The following is a 19,464-nucleotide window of genomic DNA, read 5'->3' as shown; positions in this document are numbered from 1 at the left end:
TTTCTGCTGACTCACGTCACAGCTGAAACTCCGCCAAGCCGCACCTCCTGCTCGCTCTTCTTCCAGATCATCGCATAACCCTCACCGCACCTTCTCTGCACGCTGCTCCACAGAGTCCCTCAGACATCAGTACTGCGAGAGCATTAGACATTTCAAAGACCTAGAACGGGTGACCCAGATATTGATCTTCAAACGGTGTCAACACACCATTGCTTTATTAACTCGAAAGCCGTTCATCAGTTTGTCAGACAAAAATTCACTGCCCAGCAAGACAAACGCTAAACCTCAGCTGGTCGACTGTGAAGAGGAGCGCCGGGTCATTAGCTGGCCTTCAACAGGTGGATACGGTCAGTTATATTCAGTTTGCTGTCATGGGGTCTTGCTGTTCAGTACTATGGAGGCTTCTTGGCCCACATGGAAGTGAATGAATCAAAAGATATGGACTGTAATGATGTGTGTGTTTTTTCCTCCCAAGCACAGCTTGAAAGCAGAAGTTCTTTCCTCCATCTACTCTTTGAACCATTCTTCAGCTATATCCTTCATGATTAAGCTTACAGGTCAGTGGCTGATGAAGAAAAGATATGGCACATGAAATATTTTGTAACACCGCAATCTGTGTTATAGCATGGTGTGAAATCTCAAAAATGTCAAAAAAAAAGCGCCACATGATAAAGTATTTGTGTTACTTGAAACTCAGATGGACTTTGCTTTGCCCTCACAAAATAACCTTTTGACATAGATGGACTGCTATGTGCGAAAGTGCCTGGAGCCAGAGCAATGCCGGTCATAGACCACTCCTGTGATCATCACGTTCACTTTAAGACTGCGCCTAGTGTGAAAGCAGCCTCAGGCACTGACAGTTGAACTCCCCTGTTGCCATACATACGTAAATCCTACCACAGACGCTCTATTTACCACCTAGATGTTCATCATGGCACGGAATAACATTCAAAATTCTGAATCTGATGTTGACGAAGCTAAAAGTTCTGATTTACTGAATGATCATGAAGGGAAATGACCAAACATCCATAGCCACACAGACAGCACTGGTACCCATTGTTACCATCAGGAACCTCAAAGATAGATGCACAGCAAGAAAAATATAAGCGAAGCGGAGGTAATCGCAAACAGGATTCCAACAACAAATCACAACAAGAAGGCTGAATGAGACTTTGATTTCGTAAGAATTACAGTGCACCTTTAAACAATCAAAACAGGCATTAATGAGGCTGGATACAGTACTTGACTTGATTCACTCTGAAACCAAATAGATAAGCCAGACTCCTGCTCGGAAACCCATAAGGGCATAAAAGAGAGAGACAAAGAGAAAGAAGAGGATTCTTAGCAACTATATACACAACAAAAAAATTGCATTACTGTGGGCAGCAGCATGGCGTATTGTCGTTTGGTAGAAGGCAGGCTGCCACTTCAATTCCCCAATGGGGAACTGCTGTTGCACCCTTGGGAAAGGTGCTTAACCCAAATTGCTTTAGTAAATATCCAGCTGTGTAAATGGATAACATGTAAAAAAATGTAACCTATGTTAGTCACTCTGGATAAGAGCATCTGCTAAGCAAATGTAATGTAGTATGCAGCTGCCACGAGTACACCAGGACTGCTCATGGAATTGAGCTTCCCTTATTGGCCAGGAGAAGAGCAGGCCAAAGTACACATTAAATGGATTGAGGTGCATTCTTCAAAAATGAGAAATAAAAAGGAAAGCAAAGAAATTAAATAAAATGGTCCTCCCTTTCCAAAGATTGACATGTAATCCATCAGCGAAATGTTATCTCCTCTCCAGAAAATTGATCACCTGCTTCCCTCATTAAGATGTCAAAGTAACAGAGGCAGATCTGGTAGATGCTTTCCCCCTGGGTCAGCGCAATCAGTGAAATTTAGACAACTTCTCATGAGGAAAAGTTTCTCTTATTGACAGTGAACGGATATAATCATCTGTGCATAACTCCTGAAGCTCTGTCTTGAGATTCTCACTACAACTTGAAATGTGCTGCTTACCCTGCACATGCATGCGGGTCAAGGGGCCAACCCCCCAGTCCTAATCCCAAACGTTGAATGTGGTATTTTGATTCCAAACCTGGATCAGTTTCTAAAGGCAAACAGTACCAACAACATGTACCAACAGCATTTGAAGTGGTCTTCATATGAAGTGAATGAACCAACCATACAATGTGTAGCTACATACTGTTTGTAGCTAACAGAATCCTGACGCTTTAAATCCTGTGTTGAAAGCAGACCAAACCATGATTTAAAAAAAAAAATTAAAATTAAAAAAATTATTTATACATGCAGACTAGGTAGCAAAATAGATAGTTACAGAAGTATGAAAAGCATATTGTTAATATGTAATCATGTTAGTGTTTCTATACCAACAATTCAATGTATAGTGTTGCTATTTAGTTAGTGAAGTTCTAGCCAGGTAGCACGTAAGATCTAACAAATTCAGGATTTACACAACTTGTGTGGCTACACAATCTTGACAGTCACATATTAAGCTATCACTAGGCTAATATCTATGTCTACATTAAAACCTTAGCCAGCAATTTATTTCTAACAGTAAATCATGAAACTATAGTCCACCATATTTCATATTCTGAAATTCCGTCATTTTAAGTGATGCAACATATAGCTAACTAGGAACTATTATTGCCTAACATGTTAAGGTGGTTCTTTAAACTGAATGTGACTGCTTTGTCCTTGACTAACAAATAAATGCTAGAGCTACTTTGTCTAACACAAACATTTTTTTCTATTGTTTTAGTGATCACTAAACTTCCCAATCTCTTCTTGTGGAAAAAGTCACACTTGCATTTACCTGTGAGTTCTGGTTTACAAATGTTACTTGAATCAAGGGATAAATTTTACTGGTCATGGGCATCAATTTAGAGCATTGATTTAGAGCACTGATATACTGATATTTATATCATCAGGATTGACTAAGGGTGGACATGTTATTAGATTAAGGCATTCACTCAATATGAAATAGAAAGTGGAGTGCTTAAAAGTCTTAAAAACACAATATATTTCTCCATATTACAGAGTGATGTTTTAATTTGTATCTGAGCATTATTCTGAGCATAGCTAGTTGGGTTAATCACCTAGAATGCAGACTTTGATATACTATAGCAGTCAAGTGGCATACATTCTGATTCGAAATACCACTATAAGCCTGCCACCAGTGTTGTAAATTATCTAATCAAAAATGGTGCTCAACCTGTGGAAACCAGTATCCATTGTACAATGAGCAAGCAAGCGCAACAATTTACGTTATGTTACGTCAGCTGACGTTCAAACTTTGTTCAACATTGAAAGCGTAGACTGTTTAACAACATTGTATCCTGTTAACTAAACTGTTAGCAGTAGCAAAGTGAAAGACTAAGTTTTTAAGTCTTACCTGCCTCACACTACTGTAAGGGGAAATGCACTTATCAACTGCAGCACAAACTGGGACATCAATATTAATATTAGCCTCAGAAGCAATTAAACAATTAGCTTGCTTTGAAACCAAGCTCCTCACAGTGGGTTTTTTCAAACATTTTATAGGGTGAAATGAATGAGAAGATTTAAACCAATGCAGAATTGATCTGACCACAGACCAGAATTATACCTCAAGTGAAAAAGAAAATATTTTGTTCCTAAAAGGACGATGGGCCATCTCAATACTAATTGAGGGACATTTGCAGGCCAAGGTATCCTTCATAAATACTAACAATGAGTAATTAAGAGCTATTTCCAACGTGAATCTGGTACTTTCTGTGGAAAAAATTAAAAAAGATCACTCCACCATACACTGGTGAGTGCTATGTACTGCACACAAGGTAAAACACTCAAGCTACAATTGTCCAAAACATTTTACAAAAGCGTTTTTACAGATCCGCATCGCCGGTGTTTGATGTGTGCTGTGGCTCAAGGCTGCTGAGACAGTAATCATTTAAGTGCACCCTCTTTTGTTAAGGAAAAAAATGATTTTCTTAAAAAAAAAAAAGCCTGTGTCTTGTTGATTGAAGTTTATAGCGTAAGGTCAGTGGGGTGCTGCTGTAGGCTGAAGGATCTCACAAGGGCTCAATAAATCAAAACTGGGCGATAAATTTGGACGACAGCATTCTACTGGATGAGGCAGGTGTCCTTAGCTCTGTCTCTTCCACAGGAGCATAGAGGTTCAAGGTCAGAGCTCTCCTCTATTTTTTTTCTGAGGAGCTGCAGAAAACTAGAGGCAGTGACATTTGGTTTTTATCGATATCTTATTTTCTTGTGGACAAATCTTATTTTCCTCTTTCTTTGTAGAAATGTTGCCAATTTTCCACTGAGTGTACTAATAAACCTAACACATTAAACTATGCATGAGATCACACCCAAAAGCTAAAAATAATCAGAGCACTGGTAGGGCCAGCTGAGTACTAAACACAGCTCTCTATTTTTCGAAGTGGATCGGTATTACGATATATAGATCATATTTTACATGCTAAATCAGTTTTTATTGAAATCCATGCTTAAATACAGAGAAGGTCAACACAATACAAACTTTGTCCGACAGAAGTCTGTTCATTGATTTACCTATAGTATTTCATTTATACTCACACATAACAATCCAATGACCCAATCCTGTCAATAATGATTACTTCATACTGTATAATTGCCTTGAAAACCGTATATATTATTGAAAGGAATTATAAGGATTGTTTATTTTTAAACTGCACCAGCTCCCTTCGAGTAAGTAGCTATTTGATTGCATGTACCACTCAGAACGACTGTCAGAATATCATGTCCTGGGATGGCCATCAACACACAGATTTATGAGGCTGTGCAATAAGCTTGGTAAGCTGACAGTAACTCATGCTCCAGCTTTGTGCCAGAATTGCTGACAGCAGATTTAATTTCTATCTCGTATTTCAGGGCTGTTACGTCTTTGACTTCATCACAGAGCAAAGGCATCAATTTCCATCGATTTGTGACTCTTGGTGCTGTTTTTTCCCCCCTGCTCAGTGCTGGCAAAGAAACGTTGCGCCACGCGTCCTGTTTTTTGAATTGTTTTAATTTTTCACAGTTTCGTGACATTCGCCACCAGCTTGTGAAAGATTTATTGCCCTTAACACCCACGTGAAACGGGACGTGTTCCTGGCAGATGTGCAGTTAGACAGTACCTCTTATTGACAGAATGGTAGTAAAAACAAAAACAGAATAAATGCATCAGATGTAACTATATATAAGTTGTGCTGCTTTATAGCCTATTTGAATGTCCCAAAATGCATGTAAAATTCTGTACATGTACCCTACCATTCTACAATGCTGAGAAAAACTGCTGGCTTGCCATACCATCATTTAAAAGAGGTCTGAGGTGGACGTATTTTAGTGGATTGTCCCCTTGTGTACAAGTATCTGGGTCAAAGTTTCTTAAACAGACCACGTTGCATGAGACAGTCCCTGCCTTCTGGTGTGGGTGCCTGGCAGAGTCATTTCTCCCCTAAAACAGAACCGTACTGAAACGCAGGGCAGGGTGACCCCTGTTTATTGTTGGGGAAAATTGTTTTTTTTTTAAAAAAAGCCAGTTAAAAGGCCAAGAGAGCCGTATTGCGTGCTGACTCTCTGCTTCTCGGCGCTGTCCTCGAATTCACCCAGACAAAATGGGAGGGAATTAGATAGATGTCACAAACATTGCATTTTTAAAACCTCTGTGCTCGACATCCCGTCCGTGACTACTGCTTCATTATTCACCAACCAATGAACTCTCCAGGACCTTCCACTTCTCTCCGCATGTGCTGCAGTAACAAGATGAATTATTCACTGCTTACTGATGAGGAAGCATTTAGACCATCCCAAGAGTGGTGCTCAGCTCAGGGCAACCTAACCCCTCTCTCTGTCTCTCCCCTCTGTCTCTCTGACTATCTCCCTTTCCCTCTGTCTCTATTTCATTCACTCCCGCCCTCAAACTTTCTCTCTCACTTCTTCCAACACTTCCGTTCCAAAAGAATATTGTATTTTTACTGCAATCTTGATTGTATTGAAATAGAATGTAATTCATAATATGCAGAAACTGTACAAGTATAAAATTCATATGTGAACAATATGACCTTTTGCAGTTTTATACATAAAAATGTCAAGTTGTAATAAATAGAAAATATAGCAACTAATCTAATCAGTAGGCATATACTTTAATTAACTCGCTTGCCAAATTATAATTGCAATTCTGTCTTAGTGTAGGTGGCAGAGTTTACATGCTGAGATGTAGGCCTATTAGTTTCTGTGCCTATAAGTAAACACTTGGACCATCACTTAGTATGGATGTGTCACTTTTGGGAAAGACAAAAGATACAAAAGTAAACCCACACACTTTTACTATCTGGACTAAAAAAGTGCCCAAGTGCAGGGGCTGAAATGCAAATAAGCAAACCTTTTGGTCAAGCAACCATCATCAGAGCTATGCTTTTTGTATGCTGTATAGTTATGTGATGACTGATGACGTTGCTGACAGACCCCACAGGAGGTTGCATAAAACCACACACATACACACACTCGCTAGGTGATGGAACATGTTATCGGCGTGGTAAAAAGCTGGTGTATGTGTATGGACCTGGCAGAGGGCATGTTTTTGTACTTAGCAGACAGGGTGTGCAAGATGACATTGGCCTGGTGTGTCCTCCACAACATGGCCATGAAACAAGGCATTCATTCGCCACCAGATGAGCAGCAGCATGAGGACCCTGTGCTCGGATCACTGAAGAGGACAGGGCTATGATTCAGACTTGCCTAGAATGAACGAGTTTGGACATTTAAATACTGCCATTCTCATTATGCTACAGCTGAACTGGGAACTGATGAAGTCTTTTGGCACAGGGTGTCACATTAGAATGGTAAAAAAGAATATTTTGCATTTGCAGTTTCCATGAAACTGAGGTTTGGAGGTTGCAGTCGTTCTCAGGCCTTCACATGTGTAAAAGTTCAAGTATAGGTGACAGGGTAGGACATAGCTCAACAGCGTCGAACATCAGCAGTGTAGGATTATTTTTCTCCAGTTGACACCCACAATTTGTTATGAGCTTTCAGAAAGAGATTAAATAAAATGCCACACCTTAAAGGGTAGAAATAATGGTCAATGTTAAAAAGTAAGGAAATTAACTACATCCCCATTTCTTAAATATTGTCAGGTTTCAGATCAATCAACTATATCTACAGAAAAGGGTTAGAAAGACCCCCATTTTTTTACCCAAACACTAAAGTATTCACATCAGACTGAGCACAGATGTGTTATAATATGTGGACCCTGAGCATCAAATCAGAGATCAGTATCAAAGAGGAAGGTTGAGTAGCGCCTGACTCAGATTTGCATTCCAGGCTTGATAGAGAGAAGGTCAAGCTTGCTGAATCAATATGGATAAAGCCTCTATCTGTATTTTTGCAAGATCAAAAGGATTACTGCACCAAAGTATGCACAGTTCAAATGCACTTGATTCGGTGCTTTTCATTCAAATTCTGCTTACAGCAATGGACAACAAAAAAGACGGCCTGGTGTGCCCTTGTACTTTCATACACAGGACAACCATAACTGAATCCAGTTTAAAACTACCAGGGAGGAAGTTGGTATGTAATGAGGTTTGATCAAGGAAAATGGAAACCTGTGAACATTTTTCTCCTGTGGTGAAGATCCACATTAGGATGAGAGAAAAACTTCAGCAATGTTTGAGATGGAAGACATGTCATGGCTACTCTGCATTTACTGGGATAATTATTCAGTGCTGATTATTAATTTTTGTAATTTGCCAAAAAGTGAGGTTCACACAAATGAACTCAAGGGACTTTTAACTAAGGTTTCACTTGGGATACTTCCGGATCATATACAACTGCTTCTGTCAGTAGCCAATAAGCACACACACAACCCTCTACAAGGTCACTTACCCATTTTCACTCTGATTCATTCATGCCTCCCACCTCTTTCCTGCCACTCCCAGTTACTGATTGAACCAGACTGGTATACCTTAAAGGAGGAAATATCTCTTTATGTAGCCACATGTAGTTTGTTTGATATGATTGAAAATTCCAATTTATACTCCAATACTTTGTGTAAGTAAACCAGGACAATTAATGGTAAATGAACATTTTCTCTCTGTATAAAGCCTGTAGAAATCATCACCTTCGACAACTTTTGTGGGAATGATTGAGTAATTGATTGACAAGTTAGAAATTGATTGATATTACTGTCTCTGCTGTCAGTGCATGTGTAAGAATGCAAACCCTTTTGGCTATTTTAAATACTATATATACTGCTGTTTTTTGGATATGGAATTTAAACCACCTTTCATTCCTGGTTTTTATACTATTATTTTTATGTTGAACAAAACAAAAATAAAACTAAATAATGCCATTTTTACCATTTGTACAAATGTGGGCTTCATTCATCCATTTCAGTGCTATATAGCACTAACTAATTTTACATATAAAGGTCATTAAATATGCAGTGAGCTAGGAGCAGATGAATGCAGGTCCTTGGTATAATACTATACCTCATCATTCAACATGTGATAACGGAATCACTAAACAAGCACTAAGGCTTTACTTTCATATAGTGGCTAATTTAATCCTTTTGTATGGCTAGCTATAGTGACACCTCACAACTTTGTACAATTCTGTCAACCTAAGATTGTATGTTTGAGCTGTTCAACAGAACAACAAATCACAGATAAGATTCTGTACGCTGTAATCAGCTTTCTAGCAATCATTCCTCCCAGAATAGCAGCTTGCCTTTATAATTTAGGTATCACTGTAACTGAAAGCCTCATGGCAGCTTGAGCCCTCAGGGTGCTTCTGGTGGTTCAATGCATCTGCTAGATCTTCTAAAGACGTCTATGCAAGAGCAGTGCAGTCCAGCATAATTCTAATATGTATTAAAATGAGGGAGATTGGCTTCCAATGGCATTGAAGTCCTCCATCTGCCAGACAAGTGTATATACATTCAAGGACTTTTAATAATAAAAATACTAATTCATACACAGAGAATAGAAATGCATGTGCATAAGTCATGAACATAATATTAAATTGATGTCAGCAATATTTTATGGAATTTCAGTTCAGAAGCAAACACCCCATTCAATTTTACTGAGATATTCAGAAAACAGAACCACACTCTGTTGCAAATCATTTTTTTGCATATAAATGAAAATCAAGCCAAGGTTATTTTTTCATGTTTTTATTTTTTTCCCTAGATTTAATTTGAATTCGTAATGTTGTGTATTATTTACAAGGTCACGGAAAGGGCCAGGAGCTCTGCTTTAAAAACTTAAAATTAAGGCATGTACATTAACCTCTATATACAGAACATTAAGTTTTAATGCCATGGGACACATTAAAATGGTTCGCATCTAGGCTGCAGTTCTCCCAGCAGAAAAAAACAAACTTCACTTGATATTTATTGAGTTTGACCTATGGAGATTTGGGGGCGGATATTCTGCACGCTGCCAGGCTTCGTTTTGGGCATGCAGCGTTTCGCTGGAGCGCCTCAGGGCCACTGAACAGGCCTGTCGCTGGGGCGTCGCTGGGGCATCACGGGGCCACAGAGCGGCCAGTGTGCTTTGGCGGTGACCCTTCGCCCCGAGAGATGGCGCGTCCGCTCTCAGAGGCTGCCTCTTGATCACCGCGCGGTGTACGTCACCCCAGTGCCACGGGGAGTTTCCTGGTCGCATCGCTGGGACAGAAGATCCATTGAAGCGCTGCTTCCTCTCTGCAGCATCACGAGCTCCCCGCTGAATCCCCAGACTGCAATTGAGCTTTTTCTGCCGCGGTGACGAGCAAGCTGCCACGAACTGTTTACTGCTGTGCGGTATCTACAGGGGATTTGTGTGTCTACAGGGGGCTTGCATATATTGCGAGAGGCAGACTCTTACAGTACATTCCGACCTTAGCGAGGACACAAAATAAACAATCTTGTGTTGTGCGGCTTCTGGTAAGAAAGATAAATCTGTGAAACCAAAATGCTGCAAATGTGTCATTTGAGTAAATCACCAGTTCAGGGTTCATTTATTAAGTATTGGCATCAATTTTTCTCTATCTCATGTCTCAGGGGTGATAATGTGTTTTCAAGTTTAATTCTGGGCTTAAGAAGAAAGGTGTTATGCCGTACTGTACCAGTCAAACAACTGAAAACTACGCTGAACATATAATACAGTTTGTGAGAAACTTGAGGTGCTGAGAGATTGCTTCGGAGGAAGGTGTTTTCTCTAAACCCTCAGTGGGAGCATCTATGGTCCATAATGTGGATAATGGGAGAACTTACACAGCAAACAAAGGGCCTATCAATCATTCTCTCTCCATTACGAGCTCTCAATGCCCGTAAACTGATTGATTGTGGGTAATCAGACTTGTTAAAAGCACTCAGTGAAGTACTTTTTGACACACCACTCAGTTTTTTTGCTTGTACTCAACACTATGGACTAGCAGGAGATGAAGCAAAATTGAGGAAAAAGAAAGGAGTAATTGGTTTTTAAGCATTGGTCGGTAAAGTCTCTATTGCCATAATGCTTTTTCAACTTTGCATAACACATCAGGCCCACAAAGAAATAAAAGATGATATTTTCTGACTCTTATCCATAGCTTAGAATAGAATAAATTTGAAAGTGTTTCCCGCTATGCATCAAAATAAATGAATATGTAGCTTTGACATCATAAGTTATTGTCCTAGTGTTCTCCTAGGATCTTTCTTCATTTATCTCACTGATTTATTCAAAAAAAAATATGGGTCTGATCTGAAACACAGAAGAATAAACAAAATAAGCAAACATAAATATACGTTCAACATGCAATTGTCAAATGCAGACTGTACATAGATGAAATTACACGATAAATAAAACATGAGAATAATCTAATCACATACAGACAACCAGTATATTATTGCCCATAAATAAGCACTGAGCAGCTTACATTACATTTCAATGGCAAAGACACTGTAGCATTTAAGTCTCAATTCACACCCCAACTATGCTTTGACCTAAACGTTGAGAGTCAGTTTTAAGCATTTAAAAATAAATCATGAATTGCAGCACCTGCTGACCTAAAAAGGTTGTGCAAGACACAAATAAGTGAGCCTCGCATCAATCCTTCATTCGGGATTGAACAGAGGCCCCAAGACATCCTCATACCAAGACCATTACATTGTATGATTTAAACACCTGTAATTGTAGCAAGATAAGATAGGAATATCAGCTGTCCTTCTAGCATACTGTGAACAGTCTGAATACCAACACAGTGACAAAAGAAACTACTAAGTAAACATTTGTTGCAGATTTGCTGCAGTTCTGTCCATGATGGAAGTCAGTGAACCCATCTTACATTAGGCGTCTTAGATGAGTGTAGATGAGCTTGGAGCAACTCCTCTGAACAAGAGACATGAAAAATATCCTAAATCAGTTTGTTTGCAGAGTCTGATCTCTTGAACGAGTGCGGAACTTTCACGGTTTTTCATCATCCTCTTTTTTGGGGAATCAGAGGAGCACTCTCGTTATCACTAGTACTCCTCTGGTAGAATGCACCATTTTCAAATAGGCTTCAGTCAGACAAATTTTTCAGTTGACAGATGACAGTAGTGTAATGGAGTCTATCTGCAAAGGCCGTCTTGACTTACTTACTTAAAAGATTGATGGCGTCAGGAATAATCACTTTCGCTCTTTTCAACAAGGAGAGTAATAGCGTTGCCTGCAGATCCTGGCGGACTGGCATGTCCTGAATTGACACAGGAATCGGAATTTGGGAATTTCAGCGCTTCCATAGTATGAAACTCATTCTGTTTCTCCTGAGGCATGAATTAATGAGAACATTTTCTTCATTAAATTCTGGTTATGGTGCACTGAAGGAGATTACTGAGGCCGACTTAATTTGCTTTCATATAAGGGAAAAAAACAAATGTGAAATGAACTCTTTCTGTAGATAAACAGAAAATTTCATATCAGAAAATTGCATTGTTCACACAACAAACACACAAAAATACAAACATATTCACAGACATACAGTACATCTTCCAGCATCACTATCATGTTTATAGATGGTATTCAACCACAGGCGTAACACCTATCCAGAAATACACAACACATTGCCACAACCTCAAATAACATTTGATAACCAGTGGGATCAGTGCATGGCTGTTATACTCTAAACTGGAGAAAATATTCCTGTCCGCGTGCAGACGTGGCATCATGGAGCGAGTCAACGCAATCCTTGCAGTGCCCAGACACGGAAGAGAGCATTACCTTCAGAAATGATCAAATGTACCACACAGAAATAGGTATGTGATGGAGTGCCATCACTACAGTTGAGTATGTGCTCTGAGTACCATACCAATGAGTCTGGCTCTTTGGTGTCGCGGTCAAAGTCACATGTTTGGTACCCTGTAGACCCGGGTTTGAGGCTGGGTGGGGTGACTGCGCTCACCCTACCTACAAATGTTGTCAGAAGTGGGATGGCTTGCTGTGAGGCCATCGGAGGCGTGCCCAGCGTGTGAGCTGTATGAGAGACCCCCAGGTTAGCTTTACCTTGGTGTGAGGGACCCCAGAGATGGGTGAAGCACTAGTGAGTGGGGCACCCTGGGATGGGAGAAGTACGGCAAGGGAATGCATGAGGGATGCCTTGGTGCGTGAAGCACATGGGGGTGTGCTTCCCGAAGGAAAGGGCAGTGTGAAGGAGTGCCGTCACCACGGTTGAGTATGTGCTCTGACTGCCATACCAATGAGCCTGGCTCTTTGGCGTCGTGGTCAAAGTCGCATCTTTGGTACCCCGTAGACCCGGGTTCGAGGTGGGGTGACTGCTCTTGCCCTTCGCTACAAGGTACAAATGCTGTTTTGTGTTATCTTTTGCAATATTCTAAAATATTTTTCTTGACTTTTCAGATTTCAGATTTTCAGATCCAGATCAGATGAAATCAGTTCAGTTAAATAAAAATACTTATATCAGGCTAAATTCCGCAATACATTCTACCCTTTGGTGTAAAAATCACTTGATGTGATCTTTGAAATGTACACCTGGATGCCATATTTAAAATTCTTATATCTACATCCTTAGCAAATTGATCATCATGGCAAAACTCCTGCTAGCTGTAACAAAGAAATGTATTGCCTTTTACTTTTTTCATTTTTTTTCCACCAAAGGCACCCCACAAATAATCTGTATTTGTGTCAATTATCATTTTTATATTCAGATTGAGCATAAGGATCACCATGTTAAAATTAGAATATACTGCATAACATAAATATGAATATGAGTGAAATTGGTACATTGCTACAAATTTGTAACAAGTTCATTTTAATCTCCAGGGGTCTTTTCAAATTATTTTTCAAATCAGTTCTGAATTCCACATTCCATGTAGCATATAATGGAATTAGGGGGGTTCCCTTGTGTTCCTTGTCCTCGGCAGTTTACAAAAGGGTGTTTAAAACATTGCAGCGCAGAGTCAACTACCCTCCTTGCACAAAGTTACTGAGGCCGCACCACAAAATGAAATTCACCTTCCACCCGCTCCTCCACTTGAACACTAATGACATGTCTGGCTGTACTGAAAATACAGAAGAGGCCAGACTGTGATACGTATTGCACGTAATTGAGAGCATGTCCATGGAAATAAGCGGGATATCGTGTATATGAATGAATAATGATGAATAAAAAATAAACAGAGGACAGATAGAATGCAGGACATCTGCATTTTCAATGTGTGCTTAATGAGCAGTTGTGAGACAAAAAAAATAACAAGCTTGTGGGTGAATCCCTTGAATCAGAAATAATTACCTGGTGAATAAAGGTAATGGGTGCGCATTAACTGTGCGCTGGTGAGGGATGTTTAATTCATGCTGTGCTCTGCTCTGGTTTAAGTGAATGGAGAAGCACTTATTTTAAAGTGCTGAGGGTGTCTTATATCTGAGATACACTCAGGCCTCAACTGTGAGCCTCAAACATATCAAAATGGATTGTTTGAAGCAATGGGTAGTAATTCTCAAAACTGAAGCAACCTCTATAGGCCATTACCAGGGAGGACTCACCATTGAGTACTTCTGCACTGAGGACATCGGTTTTTCAAAATTGTGCTTTAGTCAATATAATGTACTATTGTAGCTGCAGACTGACATCAATGGCATAATTGCTGAAGTGCATGCAGTTGAGAGCGATCACAATATTACCTCTCCCATTTATACACACTGAGTGGAAAAATGTCCTGCAAAGGTAACATGTGTATGATAGCGTATTATTGTGTATTACTATACATTGATGGAGTTTACAGAGAGCCTCATGTCACCATTATCTTTTCTAGCCATCCATAATCCAAATAGTTTCCTCTTGTTTTATCAACATGAGAGTGCATTGGCTTAAAAAATCCTCTCAGAGTGTTTGGTTTTAAAACCCAGATGCAGTTATTGAAACTATTTTGAATGAGCCAGTCTGCTGTAGACATAAAACAGAATTTATTTTGTCATTAAAAAGAGGGCATTATTTCACTTGCTGTGTTAACATTCAGGTTCAGAAGTGTTGATGTTTCTCTCAAGCTGATACTGAATAGTATTTTCATCCATAATGCAACACCTTAGAATACATGAATGAACAAGAGGCTCAATGCAGAGACATTTCACCTGATCTTGGCTTCCTCTGGCCTGTATTTTTATTTAAAATTAGACCGCTTGTGTCCTTAAAGGTTAGAAAGAATCCTTATTGTCAATTCATTTTGTTCAAACAATGCTTTTTTCTCTGTCAATCACTCCAGTTACAGATGACTATTGTGCATATCTAAATAAAATCCCATGGTGGAAAGCCAACTTAATGAGAATATATCTGAATTTGTTTTTCACAAGTCCTTGCAAAAATTAGACACAGGATTGATCCTGGTGCAAAAACAGTAATTTCACATCATCTCCCTCCAGCTTTGATGTAAAGTTCTCGCTCGCTCATCTGCACTGAATTAGTGCTGTTTCATTGGTGCAAAACCACCCCAAATTACACTTATGAGCGGTCAACACCTGAGAAAGCCTACTCTTCCCTGCTAATTGGTCCACTGAGTATAAGATAAGCTCTCCCTGACCTCCATCAGAGCCGCATCGACCAATCAGTGGGCCCCTCCTCCAGGCGATGTGTTGAAGTATAGACAGCACTTATCTCTCCCTTTCTGCACCATTGGCACCAATTACTGCAGCAAGGGATTCTGTTACATTTATGGTGTAGGGTTTTGGGTAATATTGGTTTTGCTTGGAGTTTTAAAGTGGGGAAAAGGCAAGGAGGATTTTGCAAGGCCTACACCATCTTGAGTGAACAGCATTGATCTGTACAGATGAACAACAGATGTTTCAAGACCCTTCCTTGGTAGATATCTTAGCAATGCAGTCTATAAATTGTGGAGAATATGACTTGAAAAAACAACCTCTTTGTAGTTATTTCTAGCTATAACATCGGAACAAACCCGCAACCCATCTGCTAATCGCTGATGATGAACTGTTACTGTGCGTGTCATACAATACCCCATTTCTCAGTCTTCCTTGTCACATTTTTTGTCAGCATAATTTAAAACAGAATAGCTATTCACTTCTCCCTCGGTTTTCTGATCTATGGTTTCCAAAGTTTCGCAACATGCAGCGTAGTGGCGCCAGAAAACGTGTCGATTAGCAAAAATCTGAAAAACTGAGCATGGTCACTAAATCATGTACCCTCTGGCTTAAATTTTACCAGAAGACAGTTTATAGGCATCTAAAATAAAATATGAAAACAGTCATTCAGCATTCAGTCACAATGGTCACATAGATAGTGGTACAGTACAAAATAGAGCAGCAAATGTATATATACACATTTTAAAAGCAATTTGCTAGGTAATAAGTAGTTTTTTCTGGCAACTTCTGTTTTAGTCAGATGGATAGATGTTGCCATTTCCATCCCTCCGAAGCACTTCAATACAGGTGCACAGCATCTTCATTGTAACTGCTTTCTAAGGACTATTAGACATAATGTGAAACAACAGTTTAAGTCTGCACTTTAAGTGTCTGGAAACATGAACACAGTTATCAAAAAGCACTAGAGCAATTAGAACAACTGAAGAGAATTCTATGGGACTTTGACATGATGGATTTATACTGTCAATCCATCAATCACCCTTATGAAATTGGTAGTGTAGCAACAGCAGTAATCTCATTTCTCTGGGAACAGTATTGATTCACAGCTTGAGAGAATAACAAGTTTGAGAGAGAGAGAGATGGAGAGTGCCTGAAACCAGTCACTTTTTAACCAAGAAACATAAGATACTACACATCCAGTGTTATTGCTTACTTTTTGTAGAGGAGATAATGTAGAAGACAGGTGTTCATCCTGTCATAAAACATGGCTTTCAAACCCTCTTCATGCATGTACTGTAGCAGCCAGAGATGGTTTTGCATGAAGTGTAGTTGCACGAAGCACACAAAACCCAAGCAATAACCTGCCACAAGAAAAAAAAAAGTTGATCAAACTATTTTCTGACTTTTAACTTTAGAATGTGATTTATGGAACAAAGGATATGGCTTGTGCAAAACGGGAACTTTACAATGAGCATGTAATGACCATGGTTACAGGTATAATTTTATTGGGTCGTTATCGCTTATCTGAGTTGGTATAAAAAGTAATAGACCAATGCAGAGACACATAAACCACATTTTAAGCCTAATTAGTTTACACTGTTCTTTGTCATTTTAATGAACTGCATTATTTACTTAGGCACAAGTGTAACCTGCCAACATATCCATTTTGGTATAAGGGGTTCTGTCTTACACCATTAAAGTAATAGCTGACAGCTAAAGTTTTGCAGATGTCTTTGTTGTTGTTGTTGTTATACATTTTTATAGTATTCAGTGCTTTGACCCAATCAAACCTAAGTGGAAATTACCACAAATTTCAAATCTCAAAAAGTGTTTGTCCGCCAGTTGCATAAATATGCAATGGATGGCCCACCAAAGTGTATAAAGCATGAATAATGGTTGCTGGCATTTGCTACACAAAATTATTTTTCATACGGCGCTGCCATTTGCTTATTAAACAAAGCCTCTGTAAATCTCCTAAATCCTTTCCCACACTCCGGCCAAATGGCTCCGTAAGAATTGCACAAACCAAATATTTACCGAAGCTGTTCAGCTAGAAAGTCAAATCAGCACATTTTGGATGGTTTCTACAAAGCCGCGCCTGTGAACACAAGGGCTTTAGAGTTGGCAGGGGGAAGGTCCATCTGCGGTTAGAGATAACCTGTTCCAAGATCGCTGCAACCCAATAACAGATCTCCATATTATTTTGCGGTCGGTAAACTTAAAAATTATTCAAGCGGCTGCTTGATTGGAAAGCAGTCTCCTGTTCTGCGCATTTGCCGCAGTTGTCCCCATAAACAGGCTATGAGACACGAGAAAGTCAATTAGCTTGACAGAAATCAGGTGCTACCTAACTGTTTATGGCACATGGGAGACATTCAATCCAAACACCGTGACACATTGAGTAACAAATTTAAGCAGGTCTAACATTTTTTCAGAAATATGTAACACCTGTTTCAATCTATGACGCAAAGAACAAAGTGCCACAGTGATTAAATTGAAGGCCTCTAGACATTGTTTGCCTCAGACCTTCAACCTGAATAAACTATTTTTTTTTCCAGAGGGATCAAGTTTTTATCATGGCTCATAAAAAGAGAAGAGAAGGTGTATTCATACACTGAATGAAATCAAAACATACTTCTCGATAAAACAAACCAACAATAACAAATGTGCCAAAACAAAACTAAGGAATGACAGGGCAATACAATAACATATCAAATCACAGAAATAATAACTGTACACTCTGGTATAGGGAGTTAATCTGTGCCAGCAGTAAATCACTGATAACTGAAGACATCCATGTCTATGCCAGTAGCATGACAAATTGAACTTGCTTCAGTCTAGAATCCAGTAACTGTTCATAGGAAGATCTATGCTAATCCAGAAATGTCTTCATGGCACTAAAATAAAAATATATCCTCACAAACGTCAAAAGTACAATCCCAAACCAGTGCCACGCCCCAACTTTATGAGTGCAAATGTAATAATGGAAGCACGATATTTAAAACACAGCAATTATATTGCAGGTGACAAGAACAACATCAACAACAACAGCAACAATAATAATAATTGTGTAACAATGGTACATTGACACTATATATCAATATAAATAACTTCCCAGATAGTTATTTTCAGGTGTCGGATTTGTTTTCACAGTGATGAGTCAGCTCTTTACACCTGTCACCTATTTTCCTTTCCTGTAATCAACAACTTATAACCAAAAATGTGCTCATGCTTGGCTCACATATAAAACAGAAAAGCATACCTGTGGGGTCATGGACGTTGAGAGTCTGACCAACTCTAAGATTTAAGTTAAAGTTAGCTTTCTCTTAAGACTTTGCAGAGTGTTCCAGAACAAAACTATCAATTTAAAATTACTTAAAATTCAAAGCACTTAAATTTATACTTTTGTTTTTGTTCAGATTTTGCTGTTAAAGGTATTCAGAAGTAGTTAATTTACACTGAAATCATTTACTGTAATGTAATATATGCTTTCCAAGGGCATGGGGTATGAATGTATGATAAGGGGTGATAAAGCTCAACAGTCATAAAAACATATGGGACTGTCTAGGAGTGGGAAGGGTATGATGCTTCTGGCTATCCTTGCAACAGAGATGTCAATTCAGGTGAAGTTGTTCAGCCTTGGCCAGTGTTAAAATCTGGAACATTGCTTTGAACATATATCAATGGTCAGGCATTCATATCTCAGTAGCTCACAATATAAACAGCTGTCAAAAAAGATCACGATCAATGATAACAAGGAAACCTTATTTAATAATCAATGCAATATTCTTGAGGGTACAAAAAAATGGGAGATTTATCTTGATCGATTAATATCACTCGTTGTGCTGTAAATGAATGCTGGCATGTTGATGTGTTGTTTGATTCTGCCTTCAAATGTTATTTTTCATCAACAGGGCCTTTGATTAAAAGATCTCTTTGATTCAATCGATGTTTGCTACCATCTGGAGGGAGTGACCGGTTGAAGCCGGTTATTTCTCGATTTGGAGTGAAATGTTCTGATTAAGAAGTCGACCCGTCGAAGAGGCGGCGACTTGCACAGGGGCGAGGAGCGAAATAAAACTTTATTATAACAGATGTTCTGCTGGTGTGTCATTCCTCGGATTCCAACTTTCTGAGCGCCGTGCCAACACCTTAATATTCTTCCACCCGTATCAAAACAAAAACAGATTTTTCCAAAATGGCCCCAGCAGGACTTGGAAGCCCCTGGTAGGCATATTCCCAGTGAGGTAAGCGAGTCGGACCATTATTTTCCTGGACCGCCTTGTCGCGTTCGCGCTCGTAACTGACTTTATTTACCAATTAAAGCCGCTGCCTCTTAACACGTTCTCATGCCTGCCCCGCTTATCTCATCAGAACGAATCACAACCAA

This window comes from Megalops cyprinoides, chromosome 4, assembly GCF_013368585.1.
Source record: "Megalops cyprinoides isolate fMegCyp1 chromosome 4, fMegCyp1.pri, whole genome shotgun sequence".
NCBI lineage: Eukaryota > Metazoa > Chordata > Actinopteri > Elopiformes > Megalopidae > Megalops > Megalops cyprinoides.
Note: the sequence above shows the minus strand (reverse complement) of the source record.